This window comes from Mesoplodon bidens (assembly GCF_964165515.1).
Source record: "Mesoplodon bidens genome assembly, chromosome: 7".
Classification (NCBI taxonomy): Eukaryota; Metazoa; Chordata; class Mammalia; order Artiodactyla; family Ziphiidae; genus Mesoplodon; species Mesoplodon bidens.
The window spans coordinates 108,244,013-108,263,139 of record NC_138164.1 but is presented as its reverse complement, the minus strand read 5'-3'; the positions used below and the strand labels follow the sequence as shown (position 1 = coordinate 108,263,139).

The 19,127-nt window shown below is 47.9% G+C and overlaps 1 protein-coding gene across 15 annotated transcripts in view; it reads right to left on the bottom strand.

Annotated features, from left to right (window-relative positions):
* MARK2 (microtubule affinity regulating kinase 2) overlaps positions 1–19,127 on the bottom strand; it is a 59,187-nt gene that overhangs the window by 24,924 nt on the left and 15,136 nt on the right. The window contains exon 1 of one of the 15 annotated variants that reach the window (XM_081241159.1): positions 7,849–8,015. The exons of 13 other annotated variants lie outside the window; for them this stretch is intronic. The gene's annotated coding sequence lies outside the window, so the exon portion shown is untranslated. Of the gene's footprint in view, positions 1–7,848; positions 8,016–19,127 lie in introns of those variants that run through there. One more of the 15 variants, XM_081241153.1, reaches the window with a different exon arrangement.

The window sequence follows — 19,127 nt, the reverse complement described above, 5'->3', positions numbered from 1 at the left end:
TATAACACAGAGCGGAAGTATTCAGTAAGGTAATGAGTGAATAAATGTGAACGAATGAATAAATAAGAAAACATGTTGGGGCATCTTCGTGACGGTCTCTGGGATACACGCCAATAACCCGTATCAGTGGACTCTGCACACAACATCCATGTGGGCAGTGGGTCATGAGATCCTCTCTCCCAAAAATGGATGACATCCATGGAGCGTCAGTTCTACTAACAAGCTTTCTCTCAGGTGGTGACAAGCCCCTTGGAACTCTCCATCTGTCACAAAGCTTGAGGCAAAGGTGGTCACCGAGGAGAACTGAGGCAGGCTCAGAATACAGGCACAGCTGAGGGCCAGCAGCCCTGGCTCCCCTCAATCAAGCCTAAGCCCTCCTTTCATCACAGAGGGGGATCCCTGTCCTCGAACTTCCTGCTGCCCAACGACCCCCACGCCCCCCCACTTCACACAGGTCTGCCTCCCCACATTCAACCCCTCCACAGCTCTGCTACCAAAACTACTGTGTCTTGCTGTGACAATGCAATGCAGCTTGAGCCATTCTAGGAGCTACTGATTTGGGGAAGTGACAGTGACTTTAGGACACATTTGCTCACTGTTTGCCACACTGAGAGCTGCTATAGTATTTCCCCTTTGAACCAATGTACTGATTGCAAGGCCCTGTCAACCCTGGAGAGCCAAAAGATTCACCCATATACACCTGCCTGCCTTCTGTCCACTGCACAAACAGCGTTCCCACCCAGCCGCCACCCTCCCCAAACTGCCTCCTGTTCCAGAAAAGCAGAGGGACTAAAAACGGCAGCTGGGGAGCTCAGGTGACTCACCCAGCATAATCACCTCCTCCCAGAATCTCCCATCTTCTCCTGGGGTTTTTGCCAACACAAAATAAAAAAGAAGCACGAGATCTAAAAACAACAACAACAACAACAAAAAACCCCTCTCTCAGCGTTTATGCAACAGCCTTTCTACCTGGGTGCAGATTTAACCCTTGGTCTCTGCGCCTTCCAATGCAGTTTCCTTAAAATGTTCTTATGCTGAGGCTGGGAAACAGGCCTTCCAGGTCTTATGTGGTTCCAGCTCTACACTGGAAGGTGCTGAGTAAGACATGTGCCTCTTTCCACTGCATCTTCCTCTGGAAGTGGAAAAACTACTACCTTCCTACTCCTCCAGTTTCAAAGAGGGAGTTGAAGAAGGAGGAGGAAATATCAGAAAAAAGATTGGGATAAAGTTTGCTGCCCCAGAAGTCACCATGGTCAGAGATCAGAGCTCAAGCAGGACAAGAAGTAATAGAAACCACCTAAGGCCGGCACCACCACTCTCAGAACCTGTCTCCACCTGGCCGGGCTGCAATGTGGCTCTTCCACTTACGTGACCACTCGAACTCCAACTGGCTGCTCTTTCCATGAGCAAACCCCCATTGAGCTGTTCCTGCTCACAGGGAGAGGTGTTATCTTCCTCCTACAACAGATCATTAAAAACCCAAGCAGGTGAGGACACATGAGCTGTGGAATGAGGGACACCCCTGTTTCCGGTGCTACCTGACAATGGGTCGATCAGTCAAAATTGAGAATTCAGTCTCACCTGTTCCTAGAACAATCACAGGAGCTGCACATAGCTCTCTAGCAAACTTTCTGGGTAGGAAGTGGTGTGTGCGTGTTTATCTTTGGCATTTGGCATCTAGAAAGACAACTTATTTTTGTGATAGCTGGTGCTATGACTACAAAGTAATGAGAATGCTCCCACAAGGCACATGCAAATCTGCTGCAGCATATTAGTCAAGAAATCCCCAACTTGGGACTTCCCTGGTGGTCCAGTGGCAAAGAATCTACCTTACAATGCAGGGGACACAGGTTCGATCCCTGGTCAGGGAACTAAGATCCCACATGCCATGGGGCAACTAAGCCCGCACGCACCACAACTACTGAGCTCGCACACTTCAACTAGACAGCCTGCGTGCTGCAAACTACAGAGCCCACGCGCTCTGGAACCCGCGCACCATAACTATGAGCCCAGGCGCCCTGGAGTCCATGCACCACAACTAGAGCGAAGCCCGTGCACCGCAAGGAAGAGCCCGCACTCTGCAACAAAAGATCCAGCATGCCTCAACAAAGATCCCGTGAGCCGCAACTAAGACCCAATGCAGCCAAAAATAAATAAATAAATACATAAAAAATCTTTAAAAAGACAAAAAAAAAAAAAAAAAAAAAAAAAGAAATCCCCAACTTACCAAAAGTTCTGTTCTGAGAAGGAACTATTTTTCCATAGAAACATGTTACAAATGATGGCTGCGTTCTCAGGCCAGCCCACCCCATCAGGGCCCACCACTGTAACTGAAGTAGTGTATTAACCATACTTAACACTTAAACCAGAGTTCAGAATAGGAAAATGAATTCAGTGTTCCAACATGGGACCTCGGAACGTATCTTTGCTCTCCAAGGAGCATGGGCCGTAGAAACTGGGGTTTCTTAACCTTCAAACTTGAAATAAAAGGGCATGAAATAAAAGGACTTGAGCATCTGGGGGTGGCTGGGTAGGAGGGAGGGCCTAAGGAGATATGAACCTAGGTGGAGATGAAGAATAAGGCTGGAGGAAAGGAATTCTGAATGGATACTGCCTCACAGGAGAGAAGGGCTAATTAAAGGAAGACCAAGTAGAACTTCCAGAGAGAAGGGAGCCTGGGACAGTCCCCTGACATATCAGGGGAAACACTCTTTAGAACTGTCTTCCCTGCTGGGTACCTCCTTTCTACCTCACTGGGCCCACCGCTACCACTGCAGTCTCAACCCTCGGCCAAGGGCAGAGACTGCTGAATCCTGTTACTAAGTGGCCATGACCTGGGCAGGTGCCTTGGCTAGCTTGTCGGATAAACAGAGGAGGGCTCATTTGTCAGAAGCTGGGTGGAGAAGATTGGAACGCACAAGTTTCTCACTGGGACTGAGTAGATGGCAGCTTGACTTGAGGCTTAGGTTGCCCCTGAAGCCAAACACTGTTCGTTTTCTGGTAGCAACGACAGTTCTCCTCCCTAGCTGTTTGTGTGCATGACTTAGGAGCAGAGAATATGGTAAATGAGATAACAGCTGTTTTCCATTATAAGTGCCTTCTTAAAAAACACTTTTATAGTTAATTCATCTTCTCAGAGACACAGTCCAAGGAAGAGAGTCTGACTGTACTGGTTTCTAAGAGAAAGGAGTGGTCCAGAAAAGGCCAGTTCAGCCCTGGCTAAGGCAACGGGGAGATGTGGGTTCAGACTTCATTGCTGGAGGTTCTGAGCTTTCTAACGTCTGTGATTTGAACACGGGAGCAGGGCCCTTTGGTACAGATCAACTCATGTGCTGGTGGAAGCCCTCAGGAACTAGATCCACCAAATGACCGGTGGTGCTGGGGAGGAAGGGGGCCACTTTGGGGCATTGTTAGATGCACTATTTATTACACAGACTGCAGACAAGAGAATGCTGGTTGTTTTGAAGGAGGCAAGCAGCCAAGTTTCTAGCTCTCCACCTCTGAATTCACTCAGAGAGAGCAGGGAAGAAAGGATGCCTGCAAAAGGAATACAGATCCTCCCCAACAAATCCTGAAGGGCAGCTCTAATTGCCAGCAGGCATGGTGGCTTAAATAAAGGCCGGAAGATGGAGAGAAAAAAACCCACCCAGGATACCTCCGGTCAGAAGAATCTGGCTGCGTAGCAGGAGGTCACTGCTACCCATCCTGTTGTTCTATCTAGTCCATGCAAACACTGAGTACAAGGACAAAGACCCCATAGTCATAAAGGGGTTTCTATCACGAGAAAACAAAGGGGTAAAGTCAGAAATTATCCAACACCATCCAAAACACTTAGAACAATGCCTGGCATATATTAAATGCTCATGACATGCTAGCTATTATTACTATAATTCCATACACTTTCCCAACTTATTCTGTAGGTTGTTAGAAAAAGATACGGCTTTTGCTTAAGTTTTTATATTTTTTAATATGATTTTTAAAAAAATAATTAATTATTATTTATTTTTGGTTGCATTGGGTCTGTTGCTGCGCGCGGGCTTTCCCTAGTTGCGGCGAGCGGGGTCTACTCTTCCTTGCGGTGCACGGGCTTCTCATTGTGGTGGCTTCTCTTGTTGTGGAGCACGGGCTCTAGGCACGCGAACTTCAGTAGTTGTGGCTCAGGGACTCTAGAGCACAGGCTCGGTAGTTGTGGCGCCTCGGCTTACCTGCTCTGAGGCATGTGGGATAGTCCTGGACCAGGGCTCAAACCCGTGTCCCCTGCATTGGCAGGTGGGTTCTTAACCACTGCGCCACCAGGGAAGCCCAGATATGGCCTTTGGCTTTAACTTCTTTACCTACTGCTTACCACTAATTCTCTCTTCTCCAAAAAGAGGTGGATCTTTCAAACCGGCCTAGGACAGCGCTAGAGTCGAAGACCAAGTTCTGGTCACCTATTTGCACAGCTCAGACTTGGACGTGGGTTTCTGGCAGAGCCAGAAAGGGCTCCAGCAGCTCAACTGTTCTATCCCCTCCATAAAAGGCCACTCTACTTGTCCCTGATAAAAAGCACTTTAAACACACACATCCAACCCTAGGAAAATCCAGAGAACACACCACAGCTCCTGAGACACACAATGTCAATAATCTTGCCAAGATTTTCTAGGTATATGGAACTGGAAACTTTGCAAATTAATAGTCACAATGGGAAATGTGACCGGTATTTAAGAAACACACACACACTCACACAGTGTGGCTAGAGTCCCTGATTGTTATGTACTGAAGAGCACTGCCTCTTCCGTAGTGAGACGAGGGAAACTCAGAGCCAGGGTAGTGGGGGTGAGTGTGGTGGTGAAAACTTAGCTGCACTCCCAGCTCCTGAATGTCTCTGGCTTGGAGACTCAGCAGCCTTCCGTGGCAGTCAGGCTCCCACCACCAGCTGTCTTTCACACAACATAACAAGATCACTGTTTGGGAAGATGGGATTTTCGGTGTTGGGTTTTGTATCCCATAAGCTGGCATGCATCTGTCTCAGGGGCAGTTTCCTGAAACAGCTGCATGTCATGGGCCCTGGCAGACAGGATTTGAGATACAGGAGAAAGATAAATGAGATACCAGAAGTAGGAATTCAGGGATGATAAAGGTAAGAAGGAATGAAACTGTCTAGCTGTCCTTTTCTCACTTCTGTCCCACAAGAGCTGACTTTTCCTACCTGGTCCTCACTAAGGAATCATAAACACTCCTGTTTCCCTTTCTTGACAGATCCAGGCTTCCTCCTGGCACCTCCACATTTTTGCCCTGACAGCTCTAACACATCAAGTGACTGTGGTATCTAAAACTGATGCTGCGGCTTCACTGGTGGCGCAGTGGTTAAGAATCCGCCTGTCAATGCAGGGGACACGAGTTTGAGCCCTGGTCCGGTAAGATCCCACATGCTGCGGAGCAACTAAGCCCGTGCACCACAACTACTGAGCCTGCGCTCTAGAGCCCGCGAGCCACAACTACTGAAGCCCACGTGCCCAGAGCCTGTGCTCCGCAACAAGAGAAGCCACCACAATAAGAAGCCCGCGCACCGCAACAAAGAGTAGCCCCCACTCGCTGCAACTAGAGAAAGCCTGTGAGCAGCAACGAAGCCCCAGCACAGCCAAAAATAAATAAATTAATTAATTAAAAAAAATAATTTAAAAAATAAAGCTGATGCTGGCTACCCCATTAAGAGATAACCAAGGTCATGTGAGCTGGCCCGACATGTTCTGCTGCACTTGTTTATGGGCAAGAGGATTAAAACAACCTGTCAGGGGAGGGAAGGGGGCAAACCCTGTACACAGGGCCAGCACTGGGAACACCACACAGAGGCCTCCTGCCAAGAGATCTTCTGCTCAAATATAAAGCAGAAATCTCTCACCAAACACCAAACCAGCTAACTATGCCAAATACCACTTACGATCCAGTGACTTTGAGGCACTGCTCCATTTTTCCAAAGTTCTTCGTATAAAAGGTTTGGGTTTTTTTGGAGGGGGTCCAGGAGATTAGAAGGATGAGCAACATAGGGCCCCATTAAGAGTCCCAAATTAAAATAATACTCAAGCAAAGGCTCTCTGTCTCACCAAGAAATATATGTGGCATAGGGCTTAAGAAAGAGGGGTGTTTCCAGGGTACTTTTGCATAAAGAAAGCACTCAGGGGCTTCCCTGGTGGTGCAGTGGTTGAGAATCTGCCTGCCAACGCAGGACACAGGTTCGAGCCCTGGTCCGGGAAGATCCCACATACCATGGAGCAACTAAGCCCGTGCGCCACAACTACTGAGCCTGCGCTCTAGAGCCCGCGAGCCACAACTACTGAGCCTGCGAGCCACAACTACTGAAGCCCGCATGCCTAGAGCCCGTGCTCTGCAACGAGAAGCTGCCTCAATGAGAAGCCCTCGCACCGCAATGAAGAGTAGCCCCCGCTTTCCACAACTAGAGAAAAGCCCCCGTGCAGCAACGAAGACCCAACGCAGCCAAAACTAAAATAAATAATAAAATAAATAAAGTAAAAAAAACGAATCTGTGCATTTAAAAAAAAAAAAAAGAATCTTCCTGCCAATGCAGGGGACACAGGTTCAAACCCTGGTCCAGGAAGATCCCCCATGCCGCAGAGCAACTAAGCCCGTGTGCCACAACTACTGAGCCTGCGCTCTAGAGCCCGCGAGCCACAACTACTGAAGCCCACACGCCTAGAGCCTGTGCTCCGCAATAAGAGAAGCCACCGCAATGAGAAGCCCACGCACCGCAATGAAGAGTAGCCCCTGCTCACTGCAACCAGAGAAAGCCTGCGCGCAGCAACAAAGACCCAAAGCAGCCAAAAATAAATAAATAAATAAATTTATTTTCTAAAAAAAGAAAGAAAGCACTCAGTTCTCAGATGGCTAAATGCCCAATCAGAAGTCAAACTATCAAAACAAAACTTCCTATGACCATTTCTTGCCCTATACAAAGTCAGAACTGGGAGGCCATTTAGGTACAGCTCCAGGGCAGAAGGGCTCAGGCAGCAGGGAGTCAGGGTCGTCCTCTCTGACCAGAGGGTTAACCTCACAATGACATCACTAGCCACCAGACACAGGAAGGAAGGGAGAAGGCAGTCAGCACCTGAGCCTGTTGCCCTGTGGTTCCAGGCCGTCTGGGCTCTCCACAGGGTTACTGTAGAAATTGGCCCCTGGCTTTGCTAAATTAGATCCTTTCTCCCCTGCTCTTCTGCAAAACCATTTGTCACAGCCCCTAAATAACCAATCTTCCCCTCTTAGCAGGCCTGAGCTGCTACCATCTGGTCTCTGCCTCAGGCACTCAAGCCTCGGCAGAAAGAGGATGTTTCCATTTGGGTGCTCCCTTGGCTGTCTGGAGAGGTCGGCAGACGGGAACTAGGGTGGCACCCTTCTCCAGCCAGCCAGAGGGGGATGCGAAATACCTGCTGGCAACCTGTGCTCCCTCTCCAAGCTCCCCTTCTAGCAAAGGAGCAGCTACCCCTTCCTAACCTTCCACCCACAGTCTCACCCCGGCCAGGGAGATGCACTCATCCTACAAGAAGTGAAGGTAGTTAAGTCCAGCTTAGGAGCTAAAGAACCTGGCTTAGGGAAGAAAGGGATATTGTGCTGCAAAGGATTCCAAGAACAAACTCCCTGAACCGCCCACCAAGCTCTTCGGAAGAGCAGGGGTATTTAGAAGCGCTTTCCATTTCCCCACGTGTTAGAGAGGAGGGTGGCCTCAGACAGACACACACCTGGCTGGGTCATCATCTCCCCTCAGGAGCCCTGGTCTCCCTAACACCAGAATAAATCCACACCTGCCAACGAGGACCAGCCTGAGATGGTAACGTGCTCCGGGGTTCACATACTCACGCGTCCATTAATCTTCCTCCAGATCGCTGCTGTCGTGCAGAGCAGTGAGGCGGGCTGAGTCCCGCTCTGAGCCCCTGAGCCGGTCACTCCAGTTTGCTTGGTGTATTGTGGGGGGAGGAGGGGGGGCAGGAGAAGGAGGAGGAAGGGAGATTATGATTCTCTAGTTTCAAGCCCTGCCCCTAAAACCGAGGAGGGAAGCAGCTGGGTTCCCACTGCAGGAGAGCTCCGATCTCTGGGCACTACAGCTGCATATGGAGAACTCTGGGGAACATGCACATCCAACACGCTGGGAAAAGGAGGGGAAACCAACCCGGAGAGAAGTGAGCTGGTCTCCTGCCAAGAACTCTGAATGGTACTCCTATCAGAACTAGAACATAACAGGAGGTAGGCAGGTTTATGGTCTCTGGGGAAAGGCAGGAGGGGAAACAGTAAAAGCCGGACTAGCATGGGAACAAAACTTGCTCCCTGGCAGGAGAGCGGACAGCCCAGCTGTCTGCAAGGCAGCAGCCACATACAGTCAAGTGAGACACTGTCCCCGTTACACCTTTTGGAGGCAGACAGTCTACACTCTAACCTCAGGTCGGTTTTCACATGCTTTGGTTTTGCCGGCTGTGCCCTGAGCCCTGCAGTTTGGAGCATGGTCATTTCTATGACCCTGTAAGTTAAGGTCCACCACTTAAGGACCTGTGCCCCTGACTGCCAGTGGCAGGAGGGAAGGGGGACTCTCGCTGGTGTGCTGTATAGGGTCGAGCAGAAGCCACAGATGGCCCCTCTCACGGAGAGGAAATGCTCCTCCTTGGCCAGAGCAGAGCCCAAGGCTGCCACAGAGAGGTGCTATTTAGCGACAGAAATGTCTGTCAGGAGTGGCAGGAGAAATGGCCACCAAGTACTTCTTTCTCACCAACTGCTACCATCAGCCGCCACAGGCTGCCTCTGAAAAGCCTGCAGAACCTCCGGTGGCAGTAACGGCCTGTGAGTCACTCCCCCCATGAGAAGAGGGAAATCGGTCCTGTCCCTGGGCCTGAAGAAGCCCCACAGTGTCCTCAGCCAGCTCTGCCCCAAAGCTAAAACCAGTCCCACCTGCCAGGACGAAAACCTCAGACAACCTACCCTCCACCCACACCTGCATGTAGAGAAACCAGTCCTCTTACTCTGCCACATGTAGGGGGCATCCACAGTCACCTCAGCACTGGGAACAGGAAGTGATGGCTTCATATTCAAAGCTCCCCTTAAACACATACACACACACACGATTTATATGTATACATACCCATACTTGGGGTAAATGTCTATATACATATATATATACACACACACTGTAAAACTGATTTGCAGACCCAAATCGTTTCTGGATTTTTCTTTCAGCGGGCAGCTAGCTCCCTTTCCCTGCCTGCAGCTCCAGCCTTGCCCTCGTCCCTCCCTAGAGTCGCACTCTGGGCTCCTGCCACCTGTCTTCAGGTGTTCTCTCAGACCTCCAGGCCTTCACCACGGCCTCCTGCTGTCTGGAACGCTTTGCCTCCATCCTCCGTTCCCATTCTTCTTCCTGGTTAGCCTCAGCTCAGACATCACATCCTCCAGGAATTTCTCCCTGCTCCACCTCTCTGACTTCGCAGGGTCCCTGACACGTCCCTCCAGGTGTCCCAAAGACAGCCGTCTTCTTGCACTAGGACTTCGCTCTTGCGGAACGGCCTGCCTCCTTCCCAACTCTCGGTGGCTGTCTTGTCCGCCACTGCACAGGAGTGGGAGCGATCGAAGAGGAATTTCCAGGGCTTAAGTCACCTCTGTGCCCTCAGTGCCCAGGCACAGTGCCTGGCACCTAACAGGCTTTCAAGCAATGCTTTCCTAATTCATGAGAGAAGGTCAGGGTCTTCCTGCTTTTTTCGGAGTGACTCTTTACCCAATAGCTCTTAGCACATGGCTGCTCCACGTGACTACTTCACCCTGGGCCAGGGCTAGAATGCTGGTGCCCACTGCTTTTAATCCATTCTCGAGGGCCTTCTGGTGTCTCTATGGACGCAGACTCTGGCAGGATTTCAGAGCTCATGGCCAGTGTGTGGAGCTCGGGCCTACTGCCCTTTCACCTGTCCTTCCCCAGCCTCCCCTCTGCCATGAGGGCTGCAGGTAGCCCCCGCACAGGTCTTCTAAGCAAGAGGACTGCTTCTGAAGTGGAAGCAATGGGGGATACAGCTCCAAGTCCTCAAGAGAGAGCAAATCTAGATCCAGCTCCACCCAAACAAGTTACATATCCTGAGCCAGTCATTCACCCTCTTGCGACCTGTGTTTCCCCACTTGTATAATGAGGGGCTGGAGATGAGCTCTGAGGGTCTGTCCTAGGTGGATGTGAGGGCTCTCAGTGCCTCTGTGCTCATAAGCCTTCCAGCCCTGTCCCTGAGACCACATTAGGAAGTGAGCATGGTCTGCACACCCTGAAGACCACATCCTGACCTTGTCTTATATTGAGTCAGCCTGCCAGAAGTCTGGCTCCATAAGTAAACCTCACCTAACATGTCTTGGACACCAAGCTCGCACACTGGAAAATCTCTTCCACCTAGGGCTGAGAAAATTAAAGTTAAGCTAGGTGACAACTCTGGACTTAGAAACATTACAACCCTGAACTCAGTGTGCCCTAGGCAAGAATCCTCTCCCTCTCTAGACTTCATTTACCCACAATTTACAAGTTCCTCACCACTCCCAGCCTCTCTGCATACGACGAATGTGGCCACAAGGTGCAGGAAAAGGTACCGTGACACACAGTCTACTTCCAGCAGGCCCCAGGGCTCTGCAGCCTTAGTCTGAGCAGCTCTTGAGTAGGCACAGCCCCTGGTAGGCTAGGTGGCCTAGCACCTGCCCCCCCCCCCCCCCCCGCAGCATGACTCCCTAGCAGCCTGGCTCCTTGGAGGGCTCCTGGATGGGGAGCTGCCTGCCTGCCTGCCATGGTAGCCGATCCATGAGGAGAAACCAACTTGGCAAAGCCCAGCAAGCAGCAGTTTCAGCCTTGCTGCCCAGAATGGGGGAAGGGGGAGGCGGGTCCAAGCAGACCAGTCCAACAGGTCCTTTTTCCACCATCCTACACAGCTGGTGCCTTCTGCACTGGTTCAAAAACAGGAGCTTCAAAAGTCAGTTGGAGGGCTTCCCTGGTGGCGCAGTGGTTGAGAGTCCGCCTGCCGATGCTGGGGACACGGGTTCGTGCCCCGGTCCGGGAGGATCCCACATGCCGCGGAGCGGCTGGGCCCGTGCGCCATGGCCGCTGAGCCTGCGCGTCCGGAGCCTGTGCTCCACAACGGGAGAAGCCACAACAGTGAGAGGCCCGTGTACCGCAAAAAAAAAAAAAAAAAGTCAGTTGGAGCTCTCACACCCTGAGTCACAAAGACCAATGAATCAAGAGGAAAGTAGAAAATGGTCATCGCATTCTTGCCCTACCCATAATGGTCCTGGAAAATGTGGTCCCCGACACCTCACAGCTCTTGGTCAATTCAGAAAAGCACCTGATCTCCCCCGAGATGCTCAAAGAGAAATCTGGGTCCGCACCACCACCAGGTGCTGAGGTGGTGTGAAATCAGTTCTTTCTGTGCCATGCTCCTTAGCTTCTCTCCCACTATAAATAACTCCAGCCTTCTGATATAGACCACATGATCTCTCCAGCTCTGGATAAAATTCCCAACACCCTGTGTACCTCTGTTCACCCATTGCAGAAGCAGGAAAGATGAGGCCAATTTAACCAAAAGCAACAACATAGCCAGAGATGCTGTGTATCAGGGGCAAGAACAGAATTCAGCAAAACCGGGAGGGCCTGACTTTTCCACTCTGTTCTCTACTTCGGGAAGCCAGACAGGGTTTCCTCAGCAGTGCACTCCCCCGCTGTGGCTTCCTCTCTTGAGTTCTTAACACAATCCAGTAATAGAGTAAAACGTCCCCCTTAGGGCTTCCCTGGTGGCGCAGTGGTTGAGAGTCCGCCTGCGGATGCAGGGGACATGGGTTCGTGCCCCGGTCTGGGAAGATCCCACATGCCGCGGAGTGGCTGGGCCCATGAGCCATGGCCGCTGAGCCTGCGCGTCCGGAGCCTGTGCTCCGCAACGGGAGAGGCCACAACAGTGAGAGGCCTGCGTACCGCAAAAAAAAAAAAAAAAAAAAAAAAAGTCTCCCTTATCCTCTCATCCTGAAAAAGTTGTTCTTTTTAGTCATTATTGAACCTATTAAGACACCAATTAAGACTTGTGACTTATATGGCCCCAAATTGGATAGACAAATGTCTGATTCACAAATCAATATGGACACACTTCCCCAAGGGTGGTGGTAAATGAAGAATAATACCCATGTTGTCATTTTTCTTATTGTTTTATTTCACAAATAATTCACTGAGAGATGATCATGTGCAAAGCACTCTAATAGACTCTGGGGGAGGAAGGGATACAGAGAAGGATAAAATACAGCCCAGCCTTCAAAAAAGTTGACTACCTAATTGGAGAGATAAGCACAAATCACACTGTCCAACGTGGGACCAAATCCAGGAGCTAACTGAAGTTACAGTCTGCCTATGCTCTCCAATTTACTAGAAGTCTGTAGCTTTTGTTATTTTTCAGAGGAACCATGCGCTGAGAGATTTGAAGATCCCAGGTCTCGCTTCTAGCTACGACCATGAGTTCTACCAGGATCTATCTAAACCCTGAGACTTGGGACTTCCCTGGTGGTCCAGTGGTTAAGACTCTGCGCTCCCAAGGCAGGGGGCCTGGGTTCGATCCCTGGTCAGCAAACTAGATCCCACATGCCACAACTAAAAGATCCCGCATGCCACAACCACGACCCGGAGCAGCCAAATAAATAAATAATAAATATTAAACCCTGAGACTTCAATGAATGGGGATGCCCACCCACTGAGTGGACCATGATGAGAGTTGTGAGATGCTGGTATGAAAGCAAGTCAACCCGGGGAGACTCACTGAAGAATCGATCATTTAGCCTTCCTTGTCTCATCCCCATCTAGAAACCAGAGACAGGCCCAATATACAAGCAAAGATGATACAGGAAGGGCTTAAGCACAAAGTCAGAAAAGTTGCTCAGGGCTAAGGTCATGGAAATGAAGTCAAAAAAAGACCTTAGCATTAGAACAGAAGAGGGTGCTCTTGGGGAAAATCTGGAAGGGCTTCGTAAAGCTCTGCATCCAGAGGCCCATATCTCAGTGCTGGCTTGACTATGGAGGCACCTTAATATACTTTTCCTTTTCTTTCCCAATTATTGGTTGTCAAGCCTGGTCTCCCTCATCAACTCCCATTCAAGCAGTGCTATAGCTTGATGTATACACTAGTACCAGTTTTTAAACTGTACCCTTACTCAGCAGGCTACCAGCATTGTCAGAGTTCTTCTGGAAGGTTTCAAGAAGGAACGAATACTTATTCCTGAAAGTACTTGGAAAGAAATTCCCTAGACAAACAGAAGATTCTATGCCATCCTAAAAAAAAAAAAGGTAATTCAGGGCCTAAGGATAAAGATTAAGGCCCCAGTCTTCCTCTGTTGGGGGAAAAATAATTCTGAAGCTAGTTCTATTTTTTTTTAAATTGAAGTTTAGTTGATTTACAATATTGCAGGTGTACAACAAATTGATTCAATTATATATATATGTGTGTGTGTGTCTGCACACACATATATACGTATTCTTTTTCAGATTCTTTTCTATTACAGGTTGTTACAAGATACTGAATATAGTTATATTGTTCCCTGTGCTATACAGTAGATCCTTGTTTACATATTTTACATATAGTTCTAGCTTAAAAATGGTAAAGCTAGTGAGACTTGGTCCAAATCACCTCCAAAGAAAATCATTTTCTGAAATTAAAAAAAATAAATAGGTAGGTGAAGGGGAATGGGAACTGTTTTGTTGAAAACCTTTCCTACAGCAGATAGCAGATTAGCTGCACAACATTCTTTTGGAATGGTTTACTATGCAGAATTTTATAATGTAAAGCATTCCAAATGTTAAACTGGGAGTTCAGCACCTAAACATTTATTAATGAGAAAAACCCTCACACCCTAATCATAAGGAAGGTTTAACATCAGTGTCTGATATTTTGTCAGTTAAGGGTTGGTTTTAACAGTGTGGATTTGGCAGCTTGCTCTATCGGCTGTTTCACAAGCAGTTTCTGTGGTTTCAAGAGAGGCAGGGTGTTTGCTTTTAAACACTATCTTAAAAATATATTTCAGAATAGGGTTCAACCACTCCAAGACAGGAGGAGAGAATGAAAACCAAAACAAATAAAGGAATCTGGTGCTACCAAACAGAAAGGAATCACACCAAAGGCGCAGGAGAGGAAAAGACACTGTATGCCACCGGCACCAAAATGGCAAGAAAAGCCAACTTAGTGCTTCTTACTACCAAGTTAGAAGATAAGGACACAGAAATGGCACTAAAGAACCAGGAGGTCTGGGACTCCCCTGGTGGCTCAGTGGTTGAGAATCTGCCTGTCAATTCTGCCTGTCAATGCAGGGGACACTGGTTCGAGCCCTGGTCCGGGAAGATCCCACATGCCGCGGAGCAACTAAGCCCGTGCACCACAACTACTGAGCCTGCGCTCTACAGCCCGCGAGCCACAACTACTGAGACCGTGTGCCACAGCTACTGAAGGCCACACACCTAGAGCCCGTGCTCCGCAACGAGAGAAGCCACTGCAGTGAGAAGCCCGTGCACCACAACGAAGAGTAGCCCCCGCTCGTTGCAACCAGAGAAAGCCTACATGCAGCAATGAAGACCCAACACAGCCAAAAATTAATTAATTAATTAATTAATTATTCAAAGAAAGAAAAAAGACAGTCTGTAAAAAAAAAAAAAAAAAGACACGAGGTTAATAAAGGGAAATCTTTATCTCTTCAAAATAAACTTACCTGGCTCCAATCTATTTTATTTAAAAACAAAACAACCTCAACAGTTCCACACCAATGCAAAGGACTGTCATCTAATCGATTAGCAGCCACACCTCTCTGCCAGCATGATGTGGTAATTAAGGTAGAGATTTTCCCCCCCAGGAATACAAGTACAGAAGGGCAGAGCCCCTGTGGACCTAACCCATTATGACAGCCTTTTCATTAGCAAGAGAACACTGCCATGCACTCTCCAAGGAAGCAGTGGCCTGCATCACTAAAGAACACCTGTATGTGACAGCAGCCACCTCTGAGGAAAGATAAAAATGTGCTGGAGGGACTTCCTTGGTGGCGCAACTGTTAAGAATCCACCTGCTAATGCAGGGGACACGGGTTTGATCCCTGGTCCGGGAAGATCCCACATGCCACGGAGCAACTAAGCCCGCAAGCCACAACTACTGAGCCTGCGTTCTAGAGCCCGTAAGCCACAACTACTGAGACCACGAGCCACAACTACTGAAGCCCAGGCACCTAGAGCCCATGCTCCGCAACAAGAGAAGCCACCGCAATGAGAAGCCCACGCACCACAACGAAGAGTAGCCCCCGCTCGCCGCAACCAGAGAAAGCCTGCACATAGCAACGAAGACCCAACGCAGCCAAAAATAAATAAATAAAATTTTAAAAAATGTGCTGGAGGTGGGAAGTGGGGAGGGGGAGAACCACTCATAAGAAACCCAACAGGCTGTGCTTCTCAAAGTAATTCACATGGACCTTGGTTTTTCCACTGTAACAAAAAGATGGATTCTAAAGTAATTTAGAAATGGCATGTAACTGTGATCTTAGAGAAGTGAATCAGGTTTGAACACAAATACAATCATATAAGTTGAATTCCTCCTCTTTTTCTGCTAGGGCAGCAATAGGGGCGCAAGTGGATAAGTGATGCTTGAATCAAGGGCAGCAGCTCACCCCCTTTACCCATGCCCCATGCTAGCATCTTTAAATCAGCTCAAAATTTCAGAATTTTGCTAATAAAATCAAAACCTCTAACAGTATAAAAGAAAAGGCACTATATTGCCAGGGGTAGACAAGCAAGTAAATCAAACCAAAAACTCATAAACTCAAGTTAACTGAAATTCCACAGAGGTTCACTCTCACGAAGAAACAACTCCAGATGTCTAGGAGGACCACATGCATAGCTTCAGGAGAGAGAAGTGAACCAAAAGAAAGACTGACAAATGCAAACAGGAAGTAGTGGCATATTACACAAGCAATGGGATAAGGAGACGCAGCAGGACGGACAGAATTCAGCTCCCAGGATTGGACTGGCAAGTCCCACACACACACAGAGGCCTGGCACTACCAGCTGCAGTGCTCTCAGTGTCCTTGGCAGCCAAGGCTAAAAGCAAGTAGCTCTGGGCTTCTGCGTGTGTAAGTGTACATAATGGTATATAAAAAGAAAATATTAGTTTCGTAAGGATAAAATGTACATAGTTAAGATCCACAAACAAAAGTTTTCTTTTTAGGGGGTAGTGAGGTGCTACTGAGCAGGACAGTCAAATCTAAGAATCCAAACTGTCCTATGCTGTGAGGTATTTACTTGTTGGTTACCAATATCAGATCTCAAGACTCTGGTTTTTCTAAAGGAGTTCTTGGAATTCCAGAAGGTAAGAAGAGATGAAGAGGGAAACCAGAAGCCAGGATTAAACAATAAGGTCAAAAAACTGTTTCCAACAGCTGTTAAGACCAGGGAGCTAAACCCAAAGAGCTGCATCTCCTGCACTGTGCCACCTTTACAACAGGCCACAGAGGGCAGAAAGAAACAACGTGGGGCAGAGGAGAGCACGCACAACTCTGAAGCCGGCCTGGGAGCCATGTTTTGCCCCACACTGACTGTGAGCTAATCCTAAGGGATCTATCTTCTACTGCCAGGACACAACTGAAGCCAGAGCCAAAGTGCTCTCCACGGTCAAGAAAGTCTTGTTCTGACACCAGCAAACACTCTGAACCACATGAGTTTGTTACCTTAAGTTACTCAACATTTCTGGGCGTCTGTTTCCTCATCTGCAAAGTGGGGAAAATAATAAGACCTACTATCTCGCAAAGATTAAATGAGTTAATGAATGTAAAACAGCTAATTAAACAAGTATCTGGGACAAAGTTAAGTGCTCAATAAATGCTGGCTATTATTATGTCTATAGCTGAAGACACTAGCCTCAGGGAAAACTGTGCCCCGTGAGAATGGGTGTGTGAGAATGGGTGGGGGCACCGTCTTCCCAACCACTGGGAACAGAGTAATGTACTTAGAGGGCCATCCAGGAGGCACTGTTACTGAGTCACTGCCTTAGCTAATAGAGTGAACAAATCTCCTTTGAAAGCAAGTCTATCTTCCATACAGACCAGTGGCCGAAGAGAGAGAAAAAAGCACATCAAGTTGAATTCTGGAAAGAAATATGCTTTGTGTAAAAAGCAGAGGCTTATGGGACTTGCTGAGTGATGGGAAATGGAGCTACAATCCTGCAAGTCTATATGTAGACACAAATTGATATAAGGTAAGCACTTGATTAAACTTTTTTTTAATGATTCTGATGAAAAGTGATTCTGAGCAAATAAGATGAGTGTAAAAAGCTTTGCTTTAAAGCTGGTCTGAGTGACTACTAGAGGAGGCCCAAAGGTCTACTATTAGTGGTACTAAGAAGAGCTTTTAAAAGTATCCCTGGTGGCGCAGTGGTTAAGAATCTGCCTGCCAACTGACATATATACACTAATACGTATAAAATGGATAACTAATAAGAACCTGCTGTATAAGAACATAAATAAAATTAAATTAAAAAAAAAAGAATCTGCCTGCCGATGCAGGGGACACGGGTTTGAGCCCTGGTCTGGGAACATCTCACATGCCATGGAGCAACTAAGCCCGTGCGCCACAACTACTGAGCCTGTGCTCTAGAGCCCGCAAGCCACAACTACTGAGCCTGTGTGCCACAACTACTGAAGCCCGGGTGCCTAGAGCCCGTGCTCTGCAACAAGAGAAGCCACCGCAATGAGAAGTCCACGCACCACGACAAAGAGCAGCCCTCGCTCGCCACAACTAGAGAAAAGCCCGCACACAGCAACGAAGACCCAACGCAGCCAAAAATAAATTAAAAAAAAAAAAAAGAGGCGCTACGTTAACTGGAGAATGAATACAAGCAAAAGAACAAGGTGGAAAATAATATAGTAGTTTAGAAATATATTTACTGCAACTGTATCTCTTAAAGACTCTTCAAGCAAAGATAAAGTTCCCACGCTGTTACATACACAACGAATCTGCTTACCTCTTCCAGGAGAAAATAAAGTGCACTTAACATAAAAGCAGGATTTGGTAGGTGTGTTTCACTAAGAAACAGGACTAACAAAGAGTTAAGTACAGAAGAAATAGGAACAAAGTGTGTAGGCTCTGCAGCCACCCTGAGAACAGACTGTTGGGTGTTCTGGCCTCAGTGAGTGCCTGGAGCCTACCAGCCTTCAGCTATTATAGGCACCAAGGTTTTTCAAGGATAGAGACTAAGCAAGCTTTGCAGTTTTCAAATTTGGAATTGACCAATAACCTACAGATAAGCTTAAAAAAAAAATCTACTGTCATAATGAAATCCAAGTAAGCCAAAGGATTTTTTAATGGGGAAAAAAAAAAAGCCAGTGCTCTGTATTAGAAGGAGGAAATAAGCCAAATTTTGTTAAAGTCCCTCAGGTCACTGAGAACCAGCTTCCTCATACAGATACACTGCAAACCAAGGCAGCAAGTGCCTTCCTGCAGTTCAGCCAGGACTCTGGGAATTGCAAAACAAAGGCTCATTATGAGGTCACAGCAAGTAACCAGCCAATCAAGGACAGGGATGATCCACAAAAGCAATTCTCACACTCCTGTGTGGACAACCCTTTATGCCTTAATTATTAAGGACCTCAAATAGCTTTTGTTGATGTGGATTATAGCTACTGTTATTATAACTAAAACTGAGGAGAAAAAGGGAAAACGTTAATCTATTAATTCACTTAAAATAATATTACTAAATCCATTAAAACTATGTCTTAATAACTATATTTTCCAACATATCAAGTTAATACATACCATCACAGTAAAATCCAGGTTAACTTTTTTTTTTTTTTTTCTTTTTTTTGCGGTACGCAGGCCTCTCACTGCTGTGGCCTCTCCCATTGCGGAGCACAGGCTCCGGACGTGCAGGCCCAGCAGCCATGGCTCACGGGCCCAGCCGCTCCGCAGCATGTGGGATCTCCCTGGACCAGAGCACGAACCCGTGTCCCCTGCATCGGCAGGCGGACTCTCAACCACTGCGCCACCAGGGGAGCCCCCAGGTTAACTTTTAAAACGTAATTAAAGCTATAACATAGATGAACGTTGAAAACATTATGCTAAGTGAAATGAGCCAGACACA